At 40.0% G+C, this 25,690-nt stretch overlaps 2 non-coding genes and 1 pseudogene across 2 annotated transcripts; all 3 read left to right on the forward strand.

Annotated features, from left to right (window-relative positions):
* LOC141326042 (uncharacterized) overlaps nt 1-25,690 on the forward strand; it is a 312,593-nt pseudogene that overhangs the window by 20,873 nt on the left and 266,030 nt on the right.
* Nucleotides 14-103, forward strand: trnar-ucu (transfer RNA arginine (anticodon UCU)). Its single transcript is given in 2 exon segments — nt 14-50; nt 68-103. It is a non-coding gene; the product is annotated as a tRNA-Arg (tRNA).
* On the forward strand, nt 259-332 carry trnat-cgu (transfer RNA threonine (anticodon CGU)). The gene has a single exon. It is a non-coding gene; the product is annotated as a tRNA-Thr (tRNA).

Consider the following 25,690-nt stretch of genomic DNA (forward strand, 5'->3'; position numbering starts at 1 on the left):
CTAACCCCTTATGGGCTCTGTGGTGCAATGGATAGCGCATTGGACTTCTAGACTGCCAGACGAGGCCATTCAAAGGTTGTGGGTTCGAGTCCCACCAGAGTCGTGGCTTTTGGCTTTCTAGTAACTCTCATACTGTGCAGTGTTGCCCTCAGGCAGTAGAAATTTGTACACATTCTCTTTTAAGCGTACCAGCACTAGGCCCGCCTCTGGATTTTTTGATCCTCTGAGTCACCCTCCCGACAGCCTTGCATGCGGTTTGGCGCCGTGGCTTAGTTGGTTAAAGCGCCTGTCTCGTAAACAGGATATCCTGGGTTCAAATCCCAGCGGTGCCTTGGGCGGCTTTGCAGTCCAGCAATCGCCAGCTTTTCCGAAAGCGACCCGGAAACAGGGATAGCTAGGGCAGCGAGTGGGTAATTTTGCAAATCGCCCAGACTCAGTTGTCGGCAAACCCCTTAAAGCTGTCCAGCGCACGGTCAGCCAACCCTTGGCCTCTTCTCTGGAAGCCTGGATCGTCTGAGTTGCCCTCCCGGAGGGCGAACGTGCTGCCAGGCTAGTCTAGTAAACAGGAGATCCTGCGTTCGAATCCCAGCGATGCCTTTGGTTGCGCGCCACAATACAGCCGAGCTCGTGCTTTACCAAAACACGGACAGCGAATGGGGACACAGAGAAGCTCGAGGTAAGGGGGCGGTTTCTCTTGCAACACTACCCTCTCACCTGCAAACAGGGATAGCGAGTGGTTAATTTTGCAAACTAATCTGGAGAAGCAATCTTCAAAGAGAGCCAACAATCCCACGCTGACCTAACCCCCTCTCTTCGCCCCTCACTCTCACACCTCTCTCCCTAAAAGCCTTTGCTTAAGGAAAAACACATGTTATTAGGAATGCACCGATACCGATATCGGTATCTGGTATCGCCCTCGATACTACATTTTCTAAAGTACTTGTAGTCGTTAAAAGTCCCCCAATACCGGAGACCGATACCACGGTCTGAGAAGTGTCTATGTTTGAGCAGCGTGTAAGGGGCCCGCCCCCAGGCCCCGGTTGCAGCTCAGAGCGGGGAGAAGGCGAGGCGAGACATGTCAGTCGTGTGGAACTATTTCAAAGTGAATGAAGACGACAAAACAAAGGTGGACTGCAAATTGTGCTCAGCGAAATTGACCAAAGGAGGCTCAAAAGGTAGCGCATTTAGCAAGTAATTTAATCAAGCACCTAAAATCCCAACACGACAACGAGTACAAAGAGTTTACCCATGCTTCTAAACCAATGCAACCCACGCTGCAGCAAACTCTTGCAAGACGAGAGAAAATGTCCAGAGACAATCCACGTGCTGTGAAAATAACACAGGCAATTATCGAGTACATTGCATTGAGTGACCAGCCACTCTCGGAGGTAGAAAATGTGGGATTCCTACGTCTCCTCCATGTTCTGGAGCCCAGATATGATGTCCCAAGCCGCTGCTACATCACTGACATGGAGCTGCCTAAACTACACGACTCCGTGAAAAAACATATCCACAGCCTACTGCAAGCCTCCTCTGCGTTTAGTTTCACCACGGATATTTGGACAAGCAGTGTTAGCCCCGTGTCGCTAATTAGCCTAACCTCCCAGTGGATAGACGAGAGTTTCACGCCGCAATGAGCCATATTACATGCAAAACAATTCTGCGGCTCGCACACCAGCCAGGATATAGTGCATGTGTTTGAGGAAATGCTCCAGACATGGGGTATACCTAAAACATCAGTACATGTTGTGCTTCGTGACAATGCCAAAAACATGATTAAAGCTATGAATGACGCAGGGCTCCCAAGTCTGCCTTGTGTCGCGCACACGCTCCAACTGGCTGTTCATGAGGGCTTATTAGCACAGAGGAGCATAGCTGATGCTATAGCAGTGGGGCGGAAAATAGTTGGGCATTTTAAACATTCAGCCTTAGCCTACTCCCGCCTCGAGGACATTCAGGGACAGCTCAACCAGCCAATAAAGAGACTGCAGCAGGACGTACAGACGCGCTGGAACAGCACGTATTACATGCTCCAGTCCCTCATTGAGCAAAAGCGAGTGCTGGGGGTGTTTGTGTCCGAGCATGAACTCCCTGACTATCTCACCGCTCACCAATGGGCTCTTATGGAGAAGACTGTTGCCATCCTCGCCCCCTTTGAGGAACTAACTAAAAAAGTGAGCAGCTAAGACGCACTAGCCTCTGATGTCATCTCAGCTGTGCTAGTGAGACTTCTAAACAGAGAAACAGACGAGGACCACGGCGTCAAGACAATGAAAGCAACCTTACTGGCAGCTGTCAAGAAGCGCTTCAGTGACGTCAAGACCAACCCACTGTACTTCATCTCCACCATACTTGACCCAAGGTAAAGTCTGTGTGCTATAGGTATTAAATGATAAACTACAGTACTAAATGTAAGATTAATTTCCATCTGAAGTATTATATTATATTTTTGTAACTAAAATACACACATACAAATGTATACAATATATAATATGAAATATATTTCCCTTATTACTACCAGAAAGCCAAATGGCTGGCATTTGTGACAGTGGTTTAGGGGAAACTAAAATCAGTCCTATTTTTCCACATATTAATACATTCATGAATTTTGTTTAGGTATAAAGATACCTTCTTCTCCAACAACACTGCTCCGGAGGCCAAGCTGCACCTGAAGCAGGAGCTTTAGATGTCCAGAGCTGAGGCAGAGGGGAGTCGGGCAGAAGCTGCAGAACCTCCTGCTAAACTGTTTCTCAAGGCCCAGGCCAGCACTAGCAGCAGTCTGGACACTGTATTTGAAGAAATCGCTAAGGAGCAGCCCCAGGCAGCACAGCCGCTGGCAGCAGGGTCTGCCATTGAGCTCGAAACATACCTCGGAGAGGCCCCAAGCCCTCGTGAAGACAGTCCTCTGAAGTACTGTAGTGTCAACAAAATCAGGTTCCCCACTTTGGCTAAAATGGCCCATAAATACCTCTCAGCCCCATGTAGCAGTGTGGAAAGTGAAAGGCTTTTTAGCTCAGTGTCACACATTATAGATGAAAACAGAAACAAGCTGACTGCTGATAATGCAGAAAAGCTACTTTTCGTGAAAAAAAAAAAACTGCCACTCACTTTTTCTAAATAGTCTCCATTTAAGTGAGTCGTCTTAGACTTGATGTTACAGTTTTTTAAGATTGTTTACACTCTAAAATAAAAATTTCCACACAATTTGCAAAATTCTACTCCAAGGAGCAAAACACCGCCACATATCTGCACAACATTACACACAATGTTTGCTTCACTCGTTTTGCAAAACATTACACACAGTGATTTGTAAAACTCTACACACATTTCAACACCTTAGACACAGATAAGGATTGTGAGGTTACTTCCTTGTCATTACAAAGCCCCGGATTGCCAATGACCACACTAATAAATGAATTGGATAAACACATCCACAAGGTGTGGAAGCACACATGTGCTAATTTGAAAACGCAGCACCCAGGTGTGCTATAAAAGGCAGCAGGTGAGTTCACCTGTATTCATCAAAAATTATGTGGATGAAATCTTATGGCCTGATCCAGCCAGAAGGAGAGATGAGGAATAGTTACAGTATTTGTGTTGATTTTTTTCAGAGTCAAACTGTATGTACTTCATGCAGTAATTTTTATTTGTCTACAGATTTTATCTGTATTTCTTGTATTCAAATAAATACTTGAAATATACAGTCTGCAGCATCAGTGTTGTGCAGTGCTTGGTACGTTTATAATTGGCCTATTTGTGTACATTCTCCCTATATCTCAAACTAATAATGAAGAATTTTGTGGGTTTGTCACTATTTTGTTTTGTCATCGAAATGATCCCTTACATAACAATGTCTGCCCGAAAATCTAGCACATGCTATTTCCTAAAATTAGTTTTTTTTTTTTACAAATGTGTTTTTTATTTATCACAGCAGTGTGAAACGGTCTGCAGTAGTGTCTGATCATTGAGGACTGTGTTTTTTTAAATGAAAACTAATAGCATTTTCACAAATATGTGTATATGTTTTGACTGAAATGTGTATGTTTTGACTGAAGTGTGTCATTTTGCAAACAATCTAGGAATTCTGCAAATTGAGTGTGGTTTTTGGATAATTGTGATTATATTTTGAAAAAAAGAACCCGGTTTTCAAAATTGTGTGTAAACAATTGAAAAAAACTGTAATACCTACCTCAGTTGCACTGACTGCCACAGTTCTATGTTGGTGGATGTTGTTAGTTTATTCAAATATTGTGCACTAAATAGCAAAGATGTTTATTAATGCCCCTTGTGTTGTCCAAAGCGGCAGAGTTTACAACAAACTGAAAAAAATACTTGAGTTGCACTGTCACTGTTTAAATTTTTTTTATAATTATTTATTCTGTAATATGTTGCATACAACATGCTTTTCATTTTAAATAAATGTTCTTAATTCTAAACTAGTCCCTTGTTTTTTTTTTTTTTTTTTTTTTTTTTTGTTAAATTATATGACTAAAGCTGTTACCTGTAAATTTAAATCATGTTTTTATTAAGTACTCGGTATCGGTATCGGCGAGTACTGAAATGCAAGTACTCGTACTCGTTTTCCAAAAAAGTGGTATCGGTGCATCCCTAATATATATACAATGCCTCTTCCAATATATAATTTCATATAATGTGGGATATATTTCAATATACATAACAATATATTAAATAGTATAATAATATGTATTTATTCAATATATGAAAACGGCAATAATTGCAGTATTGTTCCATATATTGCAATATATTACTTAAATATATATAATATATTATTATATAATATATCATATGATATATTACTTTGTAAATTTCACAATATATGGAGACATACAGGCATACTCTCAGATCCCTTGTACAACAATTTTATCCATGAAATAAACTAATCCCCAAAGCCAAAGCATTTTAATACATGAAAAAAATATTGATGATCGACACGATCAAATGCTTTTTCTTGATCCAAAGATACAATTCCAACATTAACATTGTACAATCTTAAATATTCTAAAAGATCTCTCATTAAAAACAAATTGTCATAAATACATCTTTCTGGAATACAATAAGTCTGGTCATCGTGAATCAAGAGATCCAGTACTTTTTTGAGTCGATTTGCAATACATTTAGACAATATTTTATTATCTGAATTGAGAACAGCAACAGGTCTCCAATTTTTAAGCAAACACAAACCTCCTTTCTTTGGAAGAAGAGTAAGGACTGCTCTTTGACAACTTTTTGGCAGAACCTTTAACTTAAAACTTTCTTCCAAAACTTAAAAAAAAAGTCTTGTCCAATTACTCCCCAAAGAGACTTATAAATCTCAGCTGTAAGTCCATCATAGCCTGGTGTACGTCCTATTGAAAGTTGCTTTACCGCATCAGTTATCTCTTCAAAAGTGATGTTAAGGTCAAGAGACAGTCTATCTTCTTCTTTTAAAGTTGGTAAGTCATTAAAAAGTTCACATGTTGCTTCAAGATCAATGTCCTCTTTGGCATATAATTCTGAATAAAATTCAATAGCAAGTCTTCTCATCATTAGGGGGTCAGATGTAAAACTTCCATCAGGACTTCGTAAACAATACATTGGATTATCATAAGCCAGTTTTTTTTTCCAAATTGAAAAAATATTTTGTAGGTGCATCCATATCATTGATGGTAGTAAACCTTGTTCTAACAGGTGCTGATTTCACTCTTTCATGTAAAATATTCCTTAACTCCTCTTTTTTACACAACAGTTTCTCTTGCACTGCAATATCATTCTTATTTAACAGTGAATCATATAAAACAAAGATATCTTCTTCTAACTGAGACATTTTCTTTCTAATACTAATCCAAATTTGTGACGAAAACTGCTGACAGAAAAGCTTTATTTGGGCTTTTCCCACTTCCTACCATTGAAGAAGATTTTCATAATTGCTTTTTTGTTCAGACTACTGCTTCCAAAAAAATTTCTAACTTTTCATGAAAGTCAAGGTTATCCAACAGCTTATTACTAAATCTCCAATAAAAACAATGAGGGATCGTTTGAGTTAAAAATAACTTTAGTGAAATTAAATGATGATCTGAGATTGAGCTTGGGCTTCTACATGCTTCTTCCATTCTACTACGCATTGTATTCTTAACATAAAATCTATCTAACCCTGCTGTACTTATCCTATTTTCTGTCACTTTTATCTATGTATATTGTTTAATTTCCTTGTTTTTCTCCCTCCACACATCAATAAGGCCACACTCTGTGACAATCTCTTTTAAACAAGAGGCTGACATAAAATAGGGTTCCTCCCCATTCTTGTCATAAATAAAATCCAAAGTGCAATTCAAATCTCCTCCAATTATCAGAAAATCATCAATAGAAAAGGAAGAAACCACATCTTTAAATTTAAGAAAAAAATCAATCCTCTCTCTACCCGTTGTAGGGGCATAAACATTAATTAGATTAAAAACCCTATACTTGATTCCCACCTTGATTCCCACCTTTACTATCTCAGATTTAGACAAAATATTAACTCTACATCTAGGTGTTGCAGCTCCTGCACAAAGGTTAGTACCATGACTTAACACATAATCACCCCCCCCCCCCCCCCACATTCCCAAATCATTTTCATTGTCTTCAGTACTGTAGGGATTAAGTACATTTAATTTAGCTCAAAGGGAATCGAATATGATTCAATAGGGAATTTGAACAGAATCGCTGTTTTACGGCTGTTCAGAGTCGACCCGCGATTCATTAAACGAGCCGTGTAACAGAAACTCTGCAATGGATATTACTATCCAGAATATAGTGAAAACACTATATATTAGCACAGTAGCAAAATCGGCAGTTTAAGACATTAACTTGTAAGCACAAAACACAAGATACTTATCTTTTCTAATAAAAATATGATTTTATTGGATAAACCTAACACATACAAACTAATTTAACATAAACACACGCATTCACACAGGTTGCAGAAAGAGAAAGTGAGGAAAGAATGAGTTTAAAGGAATGAAAATATGAAGTCCCAAGTTTATAGCAATATGTGTAATTGCTTAGACCTGAACAACCATCAATCACTTAATTAACCCTCGTATTGAGTCTCTCAAAGAGGTTATTAAACTATATCAAATGCACCAGTTCAGTTAGATCCTGGAGGTTACTTGCGTTGCCTTGTGTAGAGGGAATTCCTTTGTCGCTCGTTCCAGAAAGAGGGCCTTCCCGAGGTTGCTGATTGGTTAGTTCTGTGGTCCTTTGTGAAATCTTGGGCGTTGGCTTGGCTGAGGATGCGAGTTGTGCGCTGTTAAAGTTCAGGTCAGCGAAGACGTTTGGGTCGTTCGCGGTTTGCACAAAACTTAACAAGAACACGAAACTCTCAACGGAAAGAAATAAAGAATTTAAGTAAATGACAGGAGTGTAATGATCTCCTCATGTTTCCTTTAGAGGAGCAGCTGGCATGCAGGCCAGGCAGCGTCGAGACGCGGCGGCACGAAGTCGTAAGAGATTGAGTGCATAAGAGTAAGGAGTAAGAGAGAGATTTGATGGTGTCCTGAGTATTTAAACTCAGCTTTTGGACACATCCCAAATGATGTCTTGACCAATTAGAACATTGTCCTAAGTCGGGGTAAGGTTAGTTTCTCCTCCCCAACCATAAATCACAATGCTATCTTATCAGTCCCGTGGTCCCAACTTTCCCGCTCTTGGCAAAGTTAAATTTGGACATGATTTCGATAACAAGACTAAAATACATTTTACAAAGAATTGAATTATAGAAAAATTTCAAGATTGCAATTTCAAGTTCACGCATACCAAACATCAATATAAACCATTAAACTATTCAATAGTTATCAAAAGGGACATACACAATAAGTGATTAAAACATAATAGGCAAATGTATGGGTTACAAAGAGTATAGGAAGTTATGCATAGAAATGATGAGTTGCTCATGAGTCCTTTTTATCATCATTTTATGTGAAAAGGCAGTTTCCTGTGCCATACTGTGGATGTAAGGATGTGTTCTGTGAGGGAGGAAAAGGTCAAAAGGGTGTAGAAAGAATTTAGTCTTTGTCCTGTGCGTGGGGGAGCCCACCACGCACAGTCTCTACTAGTGATTTCCCTCATGTGATGTCCAAGATGTGCATCTCGTTGACCATTAATCTTGGTTACTTGCCCCAAATTTGGGATTATCAACAAGGGTCCTTTTGTGTTAATGTTGCAAGTTCCTAGTTAGTTAGGTTTGCTTCAGGCTGGCTGGAGCCAGGTTGTCAAATGACAAATTTTACGACAGGGGTCTGGTCATGCTGGAGTTGCTGGAATTTGTGGAGTTTGAGGCTGTAGAAGTGTTTTTACTTCTAATCGAATCTCCTGAATTGTCTGATTCGCGCTGAAATCCTACAGTACTGTGTGTTTCTTGTAAAAACATAACTCGAAAACCCTTTAAATCTATACATTCTTTTAATAATAACCATTTAATTCTATTTCTTGCCCCATTTACATTTAAGGACCCTACTTTGAGAACATCCATAGTAAACAGGGAAAAGGGAAAAAAGAAAAAAAAGAAGACAATAGAGTAAATGCCAAGTCCCCATGTGCACTTATTTAGAATTTGTCCTAGTAGAACGACGTCTAACCTTTTCATTTTTCATTTTTTGCCTGACTGCTGTCAAATACTAGCCTCCCCATACTGCCTTGCGTGCAGTGCGATTTTATTCACGCCTTCTACGCGACTCACCGAAGCAGTTTGTTTATAACTATAGATCCAGCATGGCAGCAGATGCGAAGTTATATTTCGATGCAGCCTTAGATAGTGTTCTAAGTAGTTTAGAATGCAAGTTTATTTAGAAAAAAGAGCAACTTTTGGCGTTCGCTCTACATACGTCATCCGGTACAATTGAAACGATTGGCTATGAGCTACGCACAGGCGCATTTGATAGACATTTGTATCGCCCAATAAACTGCTCTGGGCATTTGTAAACCACGCCTCAAATACGAGAAAATGAACATGTGGTTCCCAGACCACGATCCATGACGAACTTGTCATGACGTGGTTTGGCGTTAGCCAGGCTAGTCAAATACTTCTTTAGCCAGAACCTTTTTTGCTGTGACAAAACTTCAACGCTACATTCCCTCCGAGCTTTCATTACAGATGCAACAAATTTATCTAAATCAGGAAAAACCTCTTCAATATCAACAGACTTCCCCTAAGTTTCATCTAGAAAGTTATTTATCTGATCCACAGAATAAAAATCCCCAGGTTTACTATAATCTACATCAGTGCATGAATCATCATCCCGAATACTCTCATCTTCTGAATCTTTCTCCACCTCATCATTTAATCCCATCATTTTTGTGATCCAACGCAACAGTAACATTACAGAGGTTAAACGCATCCTCTTCATTCCTATTAAGTATACTACCAGAAGCACTGTCATTCACCTCCACTATGTTAATGTTGGTATCACCACCATCAACTTCCCTCGTTCGTCCTTCCCCACTTTGAGCCCCTACATTGCCCAGTGGCCTTTCCTCTGCACTGCTCACACCCGACACTCCTGACATCCCTGCAACTTCCTCTGCCTGTTGTTTATGAGGGCAGGAAAATCTCTTATGACCGGTTTCACCACACTCATAACAACGCAGACTGTCAGTACTAGCGTAAACCATGTAAGAGCTTTCCCCACACATTACTTGAAACAAAGTGTCTAGTGTTTTAGTAGGGGATGATAAAAACATAAACACTTGCCATCTGAAAGACAAGACATGTTTAAGTTCGGCTGATTTACACCCCAACGGTATCGTTTTAACGGCACTTGCCATCTTTCCAAACCGAGTTAATTCTTGTACTATCGCATCATCTTTGACAAACGGTGGCACGTTAGAAATGATCACCTTCGTAGCTGGAGCATGCAGGGGTATAATGGGCACAAAACTTTCTTTCACCCACATGCCGCTTTCAATTAAACGACTTACTAGTTGTTCATTCTTTAGAAAAACAACAACTGCTTTGTTCATGCGAGAGGCAGAAACTATTTTTATGGCCTTCCTGTTGTCCTGCTGCTAACAGCACGTCCTCGATCGTAGTACCTGCCACGGGAACGCACCTGAAACCATTCCTAAGCGAGAGAGATGGCTCTTCCCCTACAGGGGTAGACGCCATCCCGCCTCACTAAAATGCTGTGTATAAATTAACCTAACTAATATATCAGTGCCCCAAAGAAGGAAAAAATAAAATAAATCCCCCTCAAAAAAGAAAAAAAAAGGAATATACAGCAAAGTTTTAGAACTTCATGCTCCCATATGTGCCTCTCACACGCCACCTTCACTCCCAGCATGCAACACACACACAGTGAGAGAGAGAGAGAGAGAGAGAGATATAGAAATAGATAGACATACAGATAGATATATACCGAATGTGGGATTTCTTTTCAGAAGTCGTACTGTGTACTCTCCTCTTCTGTAGTGTGGATACTGTATGAGCCATCGGGGGTCCCCTGCAGCTGTCATTGCGTGTGGTCTTAGACTGTTCTTATTGAAGTGCATGGCTGCAAGTTGAGTCCTGAAAAGTAGGAGATGTAAAAGTAGTTCAGTTTTTGCTTGAACAGATCAAATTCAGATGCATGTAGACAAAACAGACAGACAAAGACAGAGATAGATAGATTCAATTTTCATTTTCAATTAAAAAAAACAAAAGAAAACAACAGATAAATAAATAAAAGACTCATCCATTAATGTAAAAACAACTTGTTTTCATTCAACGCTGTACACAAAACATCATTTAAACCCCAAATTTCAGTAAAACTATCCAAGATATTGGTCATTTTAAAATATGCAAATTCTGCCTTCAGTCTATTTGCTATTAAGGCCTTAAAAACCACTTCAGGAAAAACTTCTCCCTCTCCTTTCAGTTTTCTTTTGCGTGTCAGCCATATGGCCATTTTTGCTCCTCCTATTGATTAATGAGACTTTTTTCCTGTCTGATGCGATATATTTTTGTCCAAAAATAAATAATTTATCATTAAAATCTACCCCCAAATCTCTAACCCACCCATTTAAAATCTGAAACAATCCTCTCAGCCTTGAGCAATTTAAAAATAAGTGATCCACTGACTCCTCAGTACCACAAAAATACATTCTTTTCCTAATGATGGATCAATGTGTGCCACATATCTGTTTGTAGCTATCGCCCAATGTACAATCCTCCACTGAAGATCCGCAACGCGTTACTCTATGGGAGGCTCATACAAGGACCTCCAACAGCCCCTGGGGGTTGAGTCTGGTCTGAACAAATCTGACCACTTTGTCTCTTTACAGTCCTTCAGCACATTGTAGTGAGACACTTTCACACTTTCACACAAATGTGATATAGTGCCTTTTTCAAAATAGTCTCAAACCCTTCCAGCACAGGAGTTCTGAAAGTTAAAATCGAGCCCTCTTCTGGTTCCATGTCTACTGCTGCTGAAATGTCCACTCTAGGAAAACAACGTCCTTGGTTCTGTTCCGCAGCTCTGTTTTCCCTTGAGCTCTGTCTGAAGACAGAAGGTAGCGCTGAAACAATCCCATTGAGTATACTTTTTGTAATCCTTATGGACTTAATGTTTGTGCTATTACACATTTCCTCTGGACTTTTCCAATGTTCTCCATTATTTAAGTCTGTAATTCTTGTGCATCCCGCTCTTGCCACACAGTAAAATTAGCAGTGTCAACAACACAACACTTAAAGAGTTACTTTTAACACTTCTTTGGAGCACATATGGTCCCATTCTATCGAGAGTAAAAATAACACTGACTGTAGTGTAGAACTTATAGTGTGTAACAATGGGAGTCTGAGGTGATGGATCCAAATGCAAGCTTTATTTGAAAAGACGTAGTCACAACAGGCAGGGTCAGTTTCTTTCCATGTTCATTTAATATTTACTTAATTTCGTATTTATTTCTGCATTATGTCTACATTTATTTAATTATTTACGAAGACATTTATTTATTTAGACCTTTCTTTGTCAGCAAGGGAGAAGCTCTGAGGCCACAGTGTGACCCACCAAAAATGTTTTGTTTGTACTAAAAAGGCTAAGATAAAGATAAATTACTTAAAATGTAAAGAATGTGAATGTTATGCTAAACACACATCCGAAGAGGATTCCAGGATTTTTTTTTTTTTTTTTTTTTTTACCACTTCCAAAACAACCCCCTTTCAAAAATTTGGGGGCATCTGAGTCCTCAAACATGCATTTAACATGATATGAAACATTTATAAAAACATTTATATTTAAAAAAAAAAAAAAAAAAACATTTACATTTCAAAGGTGAAGAAACAAATGACTTCATGAAGTACCCAGTACAGCTGACTACTGAAGCCCAAGCTGAGCTGCAGTGGAGATTCAACTACTACAGCAAAGCAGGTCTGGCTTCTTAAAAATATGCAGTTCCTTAAAAAACACAATGCCACGCAACACAGAGACTAGTGTAAGTATTCCACTTTATCCTCCAAACCTAAAGTTTGTTGTACTGAAGACAGTGAGTTGTGTGATTGTAATACACAACTGTGAACAGGCATATCATAAAAAAACAGTTACCGCACACTTTCTTGTACAATTAAAAATGATAAACATGGACTGACAAATTCAGATCCTCTTCTGAAATAGAGAAATATCATGACAACGATGTTGAAAAACTGATTTAAAATCGTATAAAATGAAGTGTAAAAGAAAATTTAATAAATGTATGTTCCAATTTTATTACACTTTTGTCTATTAAAATTGCTCTTATTGCTTTTTACTTAAAGTACTTTTTTTTTAATTCATCAATTTGTTAAATAAACTAGATTTTGAAAGATTTGACCTTTATTGTGGATATTTCTGTCTATTAATTATTCACCAAGACTTTTATAAAGGAACTGTTAATAGAAGATGAGAAGTATCCAAATGAACTGAGGGATCAAGAAGGAAGCAAGAAAACGGTCTAGGACAGCTCAAACTGATAAAATCCCAACCAAAAACAACAGAAACTGTGACAATCTGAAGACAGAGAAATGTAAAAACTTAGAAATATCAGCATTCATTCAAAATGCCAGTGTAAAACTGGTAAACCTGCTGCTGATAATTCGGAAATGAGCAACTAATAATAAATGGAAACAGTAGAAAATGAGAGTAGAGATTTCTTTGTTACCTCCTTACTGGTCCAGACCAGTTACCTCCTGTATGAAGCATGCAGTGATATACTACATAAACAATAATACTGCAGAAATACAGAGTAATGAACTGCAAAAACAATACAGTATAAAACACAGTAACATACTGCATTAACAATAATACTGTATAAACAGTATAAAAGTGTCTAAAATGCAACAAGATCCAACTGGTCCTGCAGTAACCAATGTCAAGACAAAATGAATTAAACATTCATTGTTTAAAAACACCATACCATAAATTCAAAAGGCAAATCATGCAAAACAAAAAGATGCACATCATATAGGTTTACTGTTTTGCGAATGAGTCTATTTTTCAGCCCATTCGCCTTTACAGAACACTGGTCACCTCCAATGCAAATATTTTGAATGACCTCAATGTGCAATGTAGCTTTGGGGGGAAATCAATATTAAGCACAAAAATCTGCCCAACTACTAGAGCTACAGCATGTTGGAGGTCTTTGGCATCTCTCAGGACAATCTTCCTCCAGCACCACAGCAGTCAAAGGCATCATCTCCATCAGTCACTATGAGAATGCCCAGATCCATTCCTGCAGTCACACGGTCTCCAGTACAGTAATTGTATTATCAAAATATTTACTCAAAATGTCAGTTATTTTATTGAAATTGTGTATTACCAATTTTTTTGCAGAAAATTATGTAGGGAGAACAAGTACCTTGAGACCTTGCTTGCAATATGCTAAAGTATTCTACATTAAAACATTCAACAAACACTGTTAAATGTTTCTGTTAATTTACACCCAAATTTCAACATGATTAACCTGTTATTTTTAACAACTGCGCCTTACTGTTAATTTTAGTAAATATATGTTAAATAACACCTCATTTTTGTTATTTAACACCACATTGTTAAATAACACCTCATTTTTGTTATTTAACCGCAAAATCGAAAATTCAAGATGTCGGATAGTTAGATGGTCGTATTTATCTCCAACGTTATGGAGATAAATACTGATATGCAATTTTATGCTTATTATAAAAAAGTTATTATTTATCAGTGGAGAAGTTAGCAATTTCATTTCGTTTTTTTAGGTTGCTAAACAACGACTGATTCAATCAATAGTCAATCAATAGTCGGTGCAATCCATTTCTAACAAACTAAATATTGTATGCATTTACTGAATGAAGATTAGACAAATTAAACACCTGATTTCTCTACTGCAAATGTTATCAAGAATAATCTTGCATAGCCTATTCCACAGACAGAAATAAGAAAGTTTGCTGTGTTTTCTGCGCATACGCAAATGTGTTTTGTTATCGTGGGTGTAATACCCTTTTATTAATGCAACCATACCATACACTCCGGATTTTACGCGAGACGGCCTATACATTTAGTTGAGGAACTGCGCTCCCAATGTGTGTGTGTGTGTGTGTGTGTGTCCGTGTCCCCCCTGTTATTTCTGAACACGGTGTAAATATCCGTATGAAACGCAGCACGCTGATACTGTAGGCGCCACTTTATTTGGCGCCACTATCTGAAATAACATGTTCATACAGTATTTTTTATGCATTCTGGGAAGGAGCGTAGAAGGCGGCATTTGAACCTGCAAGCAACGAACATGGAGATCCATGTCGGAAGATCGCGGTGGTTACATCGACCAAAATCACAATAATCCGGTGAGATTAAAGAGTTTTTTGAAAGTCATGCATAGTTTTAACATCGATCAGTGATGTTGATGTAATGTTATACTAAACGCCACGGATTTACACCACATGAATAACTGCTAATGAGCCAAGGTGATTCAAGCTAGCAACATTTCGATAGTTTGTCCATTAATTTTAGAAACAATGCGCTTATTTTAATGTCCATTTACGATCTAAATATATAAACTATAGGCTAACGTTAGGCCTATAACGTTTAAGTAGCATTCCCGTTGTCAAGTTTGTGTGGCATTCTTGCCATGTCTGGTTAAAGCAGATTCATCCTGAAAATCAAACGGCTAACATAAATCTATTTACTGATAGCTGTTTATGATGCTAGATAGTTGGTCTAAGAATGTATAAATACAGTATCAAATTTGATGAATTCATGTCAGCTGCTCGTCTTTGATGGATAATAGCTGTTTGGGCTACCAGACATGCTGGTGTGACTATTTTATGTGCAGGTTTTAGCCTATCTCTCCCTCACTTTGCCTCTATCTCTATCTTTACCTATCTCTTTATCTTAACCTACCCTGTATCTATCTCTGTTTTATCACTCTCTCCCTATCAATCTATCCCTCTATCTTCCTCTATTTCTACCTCTATCTCCCTCTCTCTCTGTCTCTCCCTCTATATCTGTATCTATCTAACTCTCTCCCTCTATCTCTTTTATCTATCTCACTTTATCTATCTATCCATCACTATCTCTCTGTATCTTTCTCTTTCTCTCCATCTATATCCCCCTCTCTCTTTATCTATCTCTTCATGTCTCTTCATCTCTCATTCTATCTATCTATCTATCTATCTATCTATCTATCTATCTATCTATCTATCTATCTATCTATCTATCTATCTATCTATCTCACTAAGTGGTAGTCTTATGTCATTAATATTGTGTTTAATTTGTTCTATGTCCTAGGTATATGCCACTGCAGCTGACCTTGAGAGTTCACTCTCTATACCTGCAACTCCTCGTCTGATACTTCTTGGTAAGTTGGTTTTAGATAAGACAGTTGGCTTTAGTTTTGTATGTAGTGAATTCAATGGTATCAAACTAAACTGTATTCAAAATGAAAACTAAAACAGAAATTTGACAGTTAAAACGTTTCTGTTTCAGGAGAAACGGGAAGCCGCTTCCAGCGCTGGATGCTCAGCCTTGAGGGCCAAATCGTTTGCGAAGGGATCCAGTCCACCTTTGTGACAGGGCTGGCGTCTTTTTTTTTCTTCCTGTTTTTACATCTTCAACCTACAGTACCAGGAGGAAGCAGCCTGCACACTTGAATTCATCCAGAGGTAAGATATTGTATGTTAACACCTGCATTTCTCTCTCTCTCTCATATACAGACCCACGACTTTGCAAAGGATCCTCATTGTGTGCTTTGAGAAAATGGTTAGTGTTCTAAGCAGTGACAGTATTTTTATTGTTTATTGCTCTTTATTGATGATAATTTGATGTTTATCTGCTTACTCCCAGGGCATCCGAGATGTAGGTGACTTTGTTTCCTCAGCAGAACACAAACGAAGATTTTTAACGAAAACAGGTGCAGTCTGTTAGTGATTTAATGTAAGTGGATGGGCACCAAACCTTTGAAAGTAACAAAAAACACGCACATACAAATCCAAATTACAGTATTTCACAATTGCTAAAACACTAAACCCCATTCTCTGAACCCAATGCTCAGTGGCCTAAACACATTTGTTGAATCAGTCACATTGTAGGCAAAACCTTAAACAAGTTCAGGTAGATAAGACACTGTTTGCAAATCTCATACACTCTTTTTGCAAAACTCTAAACACATTCTTACTCACTAAAACACATTTGGCACCGTGTTGCAAAATAGTAAATACATGTGTCAAAAGTTAAACACAACTACAACACAGCTGTCATCATTTACACACAACAACTCAAAATTGTTCACACTTGTTTCTAATGATATGATCAAATCAGTTGTCTAGAATATAAGCCAGTATAGGTGGCCCAGGTACGCTGAGTGTTTACAGTATACCACAATGGACGGAAACAATGTGAGAGGCAGAGGAGGAAGAGTTCGTGTAAGAGGTGGTGTAAGAGGTGGTGGACGAGGTGGTGGACGAGGTGGTGGACGAGGAGGAATAGTACAAGGACAACGAAGAGCAAGACAAAGAACAGTAATTTCAGATCAAATTCGGGCAACTGTGATAGACCATGTTCTTGTTCATGGAATGACAATGAGGGAAGCAGGACAAAGAGTACAACCCAATTTGTCCAGATTCTCTGTGGCCACCATAATCAGGACATTCACAGAAGAGAACAGGTATTGTTTTTCTAATTTGTGTGACTGAAAGTTTACTGTTTGTCAATAGAAAGGGGAGTGGGGTAAAAAGAAAAAAAATTACAATACATTTTACATATGAATGTGATGTCCATTACTATTGTTTCTGTATGTATACATTTGTAAGAGCATTTTCCCTTTTGTAGAATTGCAAGACTACCAAATGAGGGTGGAAGGACTCCTTTGTTCTCCCAACAGCAAGAGGCTCTCATTGTTGATATGGTCCGTCAAAACAATGTCATCCGACTGCGTGAAATACAGCAAAGACTTGTAGAAGACAATGTAAACTTTGAAGGTATCAACAGTGTCAGCCTTTCTACCATTTCCCGTGTCCTCCATCGCAACAGGGTAAGCATGAAGCAAGTGTACAGAGTACCCTTTGAGCGCAATTCAGAAAGGGTCAAAGATCTACGATATCAGTATGTGCAAGTAAGTGTACACTTTCATCACTGATGCTTACAGTACAAGTTTGTAGCCTACAGTTATTGTCCTATACTGTTACTGTAACTGCACTATATTGTAGTGTATGTAAATCAGGAGTATGTAAATCATGTACAGAAGTATTGTCTTTCTGTAACACTTACAAAACTATTTATTTATCTCTTTTATATATAGATGGTGTTTGAAATGGATTCCCTGGAAAGGCCCCATGAATATATTTTTGTAGATGAAGCAGGGTTCAATCTGGCGAAGAGGAGAAGGAGAGGCTGGAACATAATTGGCCAACGTGCCATTGTGGAAGTCCCTGGCCAGCGTGGTGGCAATGTCACCCTATGTGCAGCTATAAGCAATGGGGGGGTTCTCCACCATCATGCAACCCTGGGGCCATATAACACTGACCATCTTCTTACATTTATGGGTGGTCTTCGGGATGTTTTGTTTGAACGTGAGCAGGATCATCAGCAGGCAGTGCATCCTGTGTATGTTGTGGTTTGGGACAATGTCAGCTTTCACCGTAGTGTCCGAATACGTGAGTGGTTCAATATCAACCAGCGATTCGTGAATGTTTGCCTTCCACCATACAGCCCTTTCCTCAACCCAATAGAAGAGTTTTTCTCTGCGTGGCGATGGAAGGTCTATGATCGTAACCCATACACAAGGGTAAATCTTTTACAGGCAATGGAATTGGCCTGTGATGACATAGGTGTGGAGTGTTGTCAAGGCTGGATCCGGCACACGAGAGGGTTCTTCCCCCGTTGTCTAGGAAGGGACAACATTGCATGTGATGTGGACGAAGTCCTCTGGCCGGACCCAGCACGAAGACGGGATGCTGAGGCAGAATGAGTCTCTCATTGACTTTGATTTTGCAATTGCACAATATTTCGTGTAATACGCTTTTCATTTAGAGTTGTCTTTGTTCTTTGGGCTTACTTTATTTTTATGCTGAAAATACAGAAATTCAATACTGTATTACTTGCAGTACTTACAGTATGCAATATATTTGCTGTACTGAATTGAATGAGTTGTGAATTATTTACTTTTATTTATGGCAAAATTATTTTCTATATGCAATAAACATTGTTTTCTCTGTAACTACAAGCCCTGGACGCTGTGTTGTCAATTTTTTGATGTAGTGTCTAATGAATGCTGATGAGTGTTTATATATTGACTGGCTGTGTTTATGTTTTGAAAGCATTGTTTGATTTTGAGCACAGATCAAATGGTTTTGAGGCAAGTGTTTGATTTTGCCAGAAGAGTCAGGGGTTTTGTGAATGTAGTTTAAAGACTGGGTTTTGTGTTTAAAGTTTTGAGAACATGGGTGAAGGTTTAAAAAAATGTGTTTTAGCAATTGTGAAATACTGTAAACCCTGCGGCTCGTGATGATACATTGATGTCCTAAGACACGAAACGATCGGTTTTCGTGAGAAACTGAACAGTATTTATATCATTTTTTACCTTTGATACACAGCCACATCCATGTGTCCTGAGCACGAGCTTTCCATCCGGCTCGTTGCATGTTTACGTGCTCTGGCGTAGTTTACGCAAACGCCGCAAGGGGAAATCAGTGATAAAAAACAATTCCGGATCAGTTCACGCAAGCAAACGTAATCTTTTACCTTTAAATCGGTTTGAACAATCAGGATATAGCAAGTAATTACCATTTTGAATAGCCACTATACCCAAAATCTATGTGCACTGTGTAAACAATAAGTGTCGTATGCGACAGATCGCTTACGGCTTTTGCGTAAACTACGCCAGAGCGCGTAAACATGCAACGAGCCGTATGGAAAGCTCGTGCTCAGGACACATGGATGTGGCTGTGTATCAAAGGTAAAAAATTATATAAATACTGTTCAGATAATATTATTCAAATAATGTTCTCATGAAAACCGATCGTTTCGTGTCTTAGGACATCAAGGTATCATCACGAGCCGCAGGGTGTAATTTGGATTTGTATGTGCGTGTTTTTTGTTACTTTCAAAGGTTTGGTGCCCATCCACTTACATTAAATCACTAACAGACTGCACCTGTTTTCGTTAAATATCTTCGTTTGTGTTCTGCTGAGGAAACAAGGTCACCTACATCTCGGATGCCCTGGGGGTAAGCAGATAAACATCACATTTTCATTTTTGGGTGAACTATCCCTTTAAGTGTTAAGTATTGGTTTGAATGTATTCATACATATTTAATTTTAGTGGTTTAGGTAACACTAAGTGTTGAGGTTCAGTATTTTGTTATAATGAACAATGTATTTGGGTTTAAAAATGTATTTGCTACTTTTTAAGCCATGAACATGAGAAAATGAGATTTGTTTGTGATTAATCTGAGCCTATGTGTAACATTTTTATGTGACCAGGAGTCACAGTGTATGTCCTTGGTTTGAGTCTTTTTAGCTGAATTTTAGCAGCAGTTCCGGTAACATTAAATGTTGAGGTTTAGGGCCCTATCTTGCACCGACGCAGCGCAGAGCCAAACGCAAGTGTCTTTGCTAGTTTAAGACAGACCCAGTTGTTATTTTCCGTCCAGCGACCACAGATGTCAGCAATGAACATGATATCTGTGATTGGTCTGACCCATGTGTGCCTACATTTGTATGTATTTACCTTTCAGTGTTTGTATTACAATAAAAAAAAGTTAATTTCAACACGGAACTATTTGTTTTCTTTCACTTAAGTGTTATCTGATGGATTATGCCTATTCTTGTATTAACTCAAGCTAGAATATGTCTATAACAATCAGTGGTACACATTACTATGCTAAACATAATTAATATTTAATGGAAACAAAATAAATGGTAATTTAACAGGAAAATAATGGTAACACTGCTGCCAGTTATTTCCTGTTTTATTCTGTGATTCACAGTAAATTCCTGTTGAAAAACATTACGGGGAGTGCACTGTAAAAAAACATTAACAGTAATTAACTGTTAAAATAACAGGAAAATAATGGTAACCCTGCTGCCAGTAATTTCCTGTTATTTAACAGGGAAATAATTAACAGTGTACAGTAAAGAAGATTCTATGACAATATAACCTTGATATATTTAATATTGACAATGTGAATAGTGAAATTAAACTTAAAATAAATGTGGCATTTGTTATCTCATAATTAGATTATGCAATTTCTAAATTTCACAGACAGGGTCATGGTTAAACATATATATATACAGACCATTGTTTTAAGTAAAGGTATAATATTAACCTGTAAGCCCACCTCTGCTGACTTGAGTAAATCTGATGGATCCTCACTGAGGTAATGTGGAAGGCCCTGAAGAACAAAGGTCCATTCATTGACATGGAATTCTTAAAGGAACCGTATGTAAGAAATTTATGTCAGTTAATTATAAAATGGCCCTAACATGTCACTAGACATTAAGAAATCATGTTCATTTCAAATACTTATATCACTGACAACAGTGGTCCGGCCAGGATATTGTCATTTAAAAGTGAGAGTTGCAGCCCTCAACTGATGTTATTGTTGTCATTTTGTGTTTTGGTCTGAGGCTCCACCCTCCAGCTATCTACCAATCACGAAGTCAGTAGAGTTTTGTGATCCGGGTTGCCATCTCTGTTAGAGCTGCAGCTAGCTATACGAACGTGTCGGATAAAACATGTATAACGTTACGAAACCTAAAAGACCTCGTTATGAATCCGAAATACGTCGTGACAAAGTCGGAAATAAAACAAGGATTTGTATATGCCTTTGAAAGATGGAGACGGCTGAAAACAGAGAAGAATTTGAAGATAGACGCCATCGTTGGTAATTTTCTCCTGGACAGGTAAGATTCATCTATGTTTGGCTAACTTTGCTTTCGTACACAGTGGATTTTCCACGGTCGGCCGTGCTAAATGCGTTCATAAAAAGCTTTATATCGCACCACTAGCAGGGTATGAGAACAATCTATGTTCCGACTGAAATGTGGTATTACAGTACATCTTTAAGAAATATTTGGCTAATCTCCATCTGTAAATTTTTGCGATAGATAATTACTTCGCAAAACATCTCTTGTGAAGCATAAACATAATTAACAGAAGAAAAACAAATTTCTGTGTAGGACTCGTCACTTGCCATTGGAAGCTCCTTGTTGCAGCCTACTCCTGCAGCTTAGCTGGCAACCTCGAGTCAGGGGGTGAGCAGGAGGGGAAACACCGTTCTACAGTATTTTGAAAGTGATTGCAGTACCAGTTTTGGCCACAATCCTACATACGGTTCCTTTAAATAAAAGAAAAAAGCATTGTTAGATTAATTTGTGAGAATGACAGGCATATTTTCTAGCTTTATATGCATTTTTTATATAATTACCTATTTATATAAGTGTCCTTTCTGTTAAAGAGTCACATTTAACCAAACCTAAAACATTTACAAAAATAGACAAATTATTTAATAACAAAAAGGAATTTACTGGAGTACAGGCTTCAATATTACAAAAAGAAGAAAGTAAGATCATTATTGTCGATTTTGTAAAGTAAACTGCAGCAAATGCATTTTTGTGTTCTCATCCGCCACGATAGGAAAATAAAAAAATCCATGATAGTGTATCAGTGACTTTCCAAATAATGGGAAAAAGTAAATAAATAACAAGAGGTTGATTAGTCAAAAGAGTGAATGTCAGATTTACAGTCACTCCCTCAGCCTTTGTATAGAAACACTTGCAGCAGTTGTTTTAGGTATAAATGTCAAGGTAAGAAAACACAAAGTATAGTGTTGTAAATGTACATTAATTTAACAAACAAAAATAGTTTCTAGATATACAATACTAATAATTGTGGAGATGCATTATCATATGCACATAAACACATCAGTGTGTAAACTGGACTTTTATTTTGGTCTGGTGATGTGACGTCATAAAGCGGCACCTCTAGCCCTGCATTTGTTGAGATTCGGCTGAAGAAAGGTTTGTGGTTTTTCCGTTTTTTAATCAGTGCAACTATTGTCAAATGAAACATTTTTACAAGCTACACAAAATAAATGAGTCAATCTTAAATATAACATTGTAATGCTTTGTTATTTTTGCGAGTAAAGTGCACCCTCATATTAATTAAAGAAAATGTGCGACTCATTTTGTTTCTTAAATACAAGTCCATGGTTCAAGTAGAAAGTGCGAGAAAATTAGAATCCGAATCATCAGAACCGAATCAGTGGTAAAATGATTCAGTGATTCGAAGCGTTTGAATCGACTCAATCAGTGACAACAAACTAACAAACACAAACATGTGTAATGATAACTTTTACAAACTGCAAATGTTTTCATGAAAGTGTAATTGTTATTTGTTATGTACAAATAATTGAATGCCAAAACTAAATAATAAATGCCTAATATTTATTTTAGTCAGGTCATTTCCCATTAAAGCCCCACTAAGTAACTTTTTTTTTACCTTAAAATAATGTTTCCGAACTCATGTCAGTGGTTCATCAACTCATAACAGGGGGAAACGGCACTTTCGTATTCACTTTGAGACCCCCCTGCTGAAAAAAACAGCTAAAACCAGCCTAGGCTGGTTGGCTGGTCTTAGCTGGTTTAAGCTGGAAATGGCTGGTTTTAGCTGGTTTCCCAGCCTGGACAAAGCCGGTCCTGGATAGCCTCCAAACAAATAACGTGCATGTGACGCGACGGTAGGCATAATTTTTTACGACAGCGGTAATGGACAATTCCGCTTCTAACCTGTAGAGGGAGCATTGAGGGAAAAGTTACTTAGTGGGGCTTTAACTATTACTCTGAGTCCCTTACCAGTGGGACTCGGCAGAGACAGCGGCTTGAGCCTGACTTGACTTGGCAGAGACAGCGGCCTGAGCGTGACTTGACTTGGCAGAGACAGCGGCTTGAGCGAGACTTGACTTGGCAGAGACAGCCGCCTGAGTGTGACTTGACTAGGCAGAGACAGCGGCTTGAGCATGACTTGACTTGGCAGAGACAGCGGCTTGAGCGAGACTTGACTTGGCAGAGACAGCGGCTTGAGCCTGACTTGACTTGGCAGAGACAGCGGCTTGAGCCTGACTTGACTTGGCAGAGACAGCAGCTTGAGCGAGACTTGACTTGGAAGAGACAGCCGCCTGAGCTTGACTTGGCAGAGACAGCGGCTTGAGCGAGACTTGACTTGGCAGAGACAGCGGCCTGAGCGTGACTTGACTTGGCAGAGACAGCGGCCTGAGCATGACTTGACTTGGCAGAGACAGCGGCTTGAGCGAGACTTGACTTGGCAGGGACAGCCACCTGAGCGTGACTTGACTTGGCAGAGACAGCGGCTTGAGCGAGCCTTGACTTGGCAGAGACAGCGGCCTAAGCGTGACTTGACTTGGCAGAGACAGCGGCTTGAGCGTGACTTGGCAGAGACAGCGGCCTGAGCGTGACTTGACTTGGCAGAGACAGCGGCCAGAACGTGACTTGACTTGGCAGAGACAGCGGCTTGAGCGTGACTTGACTTGGCAGAGACAGCGGCCTGAGCATGACTTGACTTGGCAGAGACAGCGGCTTGAGCCTGACTTGACTTGGCAGAGACAGCGGCTTGAGCGTGACTTGGCAGAGACAGCGGCCTGAGCGTGACTTGACTTGGCAGAGACAGCGGCCTGAACGTGACTTGACTTGGCAGAGACAGCGGCTTGAGCGTGACTTGACTTGGCAGAGACAGCGGCCTGAGCATGACTTGACTTGGCAGAGACAGCGGCTTGAGCCTGACTTGACTTGGCAGAGACAGCGGCTTGAGCATGACTTGACTTGGCAGAGACAGCGGCTTGAGCATGACTTGACTTGGCAGAGACAGCCGCCTGAGCGTGACTTGACTTGGCAGAGACAGCGGCTTGAGCATGACTTGACTTGGCAGAGACAGCGGCTTGAACGTGACTTGACTTGGCAGAGACAGCGGCCTGAGCGTGACTTGACTTGGCAGAGACAGCGGCTTGAGCCTGACTTGACTTGGCAGAGACAGCGGCTTGAGCGAGACTTGACTTGGCAGAGACAGCGGCTTGAACGTGACTTGACTTGGCAGAGACAGCGGCTTGAGCTTGACTTGACTTGGCAGAGACAGCGGCCTGAGCATGACTTGACTTGGCAGAGACAGCGGCCTGAGCCTGACTTGACTTGGCAGAGACAGCCGCCTGAGCGTGACTTGACTTGGCAGAGACAGCCGCCTGAGTGTGACTTGACTTGGCAGAGACAGCGGCTTGAACGAGACTTGACTTGGCAGAGACAGCGGCTTGAGCATGACTTGACTTGGCAGAGACAGCGGCTTGAGCGAGACTTGACTTGGCAGAGACAGCCGCCTGAGCGTGATTTGACTTGGCAGAGACAGCGGCTTGAGCCTGACTTGACTTGGCAGAGACAGCGGCTTGAGCCTGACTTGACTTGGCAGAGACAGCGGCTTGAGCGAGACTTGACTTGGCAGAGACAGCCGCCTGAGCGTGACTTGACTTGGCAGAGACAGCGGCTTGAGCGAGCCTTGACTTGGCAGAGACAGCGGCCTGAGCGTGACTTGACTTGGCAGAGACAGCGGCTTGAGCGTGACTTGGCAGAGACAGCGGCCTGAGCGTGACTTGACTTGGCAGCGACAGCGGCCTGAACGTGACTTGACTTGGCAGAGACAGCGGCTTGAGCGTGACTTGACTTGGCAGAGACAGCGGCCTGAGCATGACTTGACTTGGCAGAGACAGCCGCCTGAGCGTGACTTGACTTGGCAGAGACAGCGGCTTGAGTGAGACTTGACTTGGCAGAGACAGCGGCCTGAGCGTGACTTGACTTGGCAGAGACAGCAGCTTGAGCGTGACTTGACTTGGCAGAGACAGCGGCTTGAGCCAGACTTGACTTGGCAGAGACAGCGGCTTGAGCCTGACTTGACTTGGCAGAGACAGCGGCTTGAGCGTGACTTGACTTGGCAGAGACAGCGGATTGAGCGAGACTTGACTTGGCAGAGACAGCGGATTGAGCGAGACTTGACTTGGCAGAGACAGTGGCTTGAGCCTGACTTGACTTGGCAGGAGCAGCAACAGGACCAACAGACCTGACGTGAGCAGACTGTGGCTTGGTTGACGTGGCATGAACAGGCTGTGGCTTGGCGGCCATCTTGGCCGGGGACTCAGGAACGGCGGCCATCTTTAATATCAAACATGCCTTTAGGTC

This window comes from Garra rufa, chromosome 2, assembly GCF_049309525.1.
Source record: "Garra rufa chromosome 2, GarRuf1.0, whole genome shotgun sequence".
In the NCBI taxonomy this organism is placed as follows: domain Eukaryota; kingdom Metazoa; phylum Chordata; class Actinopteri; order Cypriniformes; family Cyprinidae; genus Garra; species Garra rufa.